Source organism: Dipodomys merriami, unplaced genomic scaffold, assembly GCF_024711535.1.
Source record: "Dipodomys merriami isolate MVZ:Mamm:240054 unplaced genomic scaffold, mDipMer1.0.p SCAF_2, whole genome shotgun sequence".
Classification (NCBI taxonomy): domain Eukaryota; kingdom Metazoa; phylum Chordata; class Mammalia; order Rodentia; family Heteromyidae; genus Dipodomys; species Dipodomys merriami.
Genome location: NW_027203381.1, coordinates 90,396,020 through 90,397,490, shown reverse-complemented (window position 1 = coordinate 90,397,490; position 1,471 = coordinate 90,396,020). Strand labels below are relative to the sequence as shown.

Below are 1,471 nucleotides of genomic sequence, written 5' to 3'. Positions count from 1 at the left end.
CAGAAAACTGGAATTGCATTTATATGATATGAGTCCAAGGCTCTACAGAATTTTCTAGTTAAAGAATAATTCCAAGTCCTTTGCAGGGAATTCACTAATTCATCATTCTGTGAAATTATAGACATAGGAACATTTTTCTCTTGTTTCTGTTTTAATGTCACATGAAATAAGTATTTTATTAAAAATTATATAGATTTATGGACAATGTTTCTAACAAGTAAGTGCTAAAACAGTTTTTTTCATGTTATAAACCACATCACACATGACACAATACAATTACTTTCTTTCCAATTTTGAAAGCCCATAAAATAATATAAGTACTGAACATTTCTTTTCAACAATTTTTTCAGAGACCCTATGACTTGCTTGTTTTTCAGACTATAGATAATTTTTAGATGGAATTATGACAGTGTAAAATAAAGAGAGGATCATATCTTTATCATTGGATTGTGAAGATACAGGATGCACATACAAGAAGAAGAGGGGACCATGGTATAAAGACACACATAACAGATAGGTTCCACAAGTGGAAAAGGCTTTTCTCATACCAGTTTCAGTCTTTGTTGTTAAAATTGTATAGAGATCAAGTGCATAAGAGATAGAAATAGTCATGATGGAGAAGATTTGTATTGAAGGAGAGAAAATGAAAAGCATGAGATAATTAAGAGAAGGATCTGTGCAGGAAATCTTTAACAATGGTATAACATCACCATAAAATTGATATATTATGTTGGATTTACAGAGAGTTAATCTGAATATAAAAGAATAAAAGCATGTGTTAAGTCACCGAAATATGATAAAACTAACAGCTGCATATAGTTTGTTAGTCATAATCACTGGATAAAGTAAAGGTTTACAGATGGCTACATAGCGATTATAAGCCATTACTGCTAAAATGACACACTCTGTAGTTACACTGACTACATAGGAAAAAAACTGAATCATATATTCAGAGAGAGATATCAATTTGTTCTTGTCTAGTCTAAAAAATTGAGCAGCATATCTGGTGTCACTGTGGATGATAACCATGTATCCACAAAGGCTAAGCTGCCAAGACAAAAATAGATGGGGATGTGCAGATGAGGGACCTTCCAGATGAGACCAATCAGACTGAAGTTTCTCAAAATGGTCATAAGATACACAGCAAAGAACTAGAACAGTGGGATTTTCCACTGGGGCTGACATGTAAGTCTGCTGAATACCAATTCTGTCACCACTGTTATATTTTCTTTTTCCATGTCCTCACTGGATGACCAATGAAACTAAATAAAATTACTATAAAATAACATTCACTAAGATTTATAGAGTGGAAACTGTGGATGCAGAGTTGAAATAAGTTGGTATACTTTTCATCAGGCACTTCACCTTACTATTCTAGCAGTGGAAAATAATTTTGCTTACTGAAAACTGACAAATATTTAAATTAATTCAGTTCAATAAATGTGTAGGATACAATGAATTTGGTTAAAAT

The 1,471-nt window shown here is 32.2% G+C and overlaps 1 pseudogene; it reads right to left on the bottom strand.

The window, feature by feature from the left end:
- Positions 1-239: 239 nt before the first annotated feature.
- On the bottom strand, positions 240-1,241 carry LOC138831872 (olfactory receptor 5H17-like; annotated as a pseudogene).
- Positions 1,242-1,471: the final 230 nt, after the last annotated feature.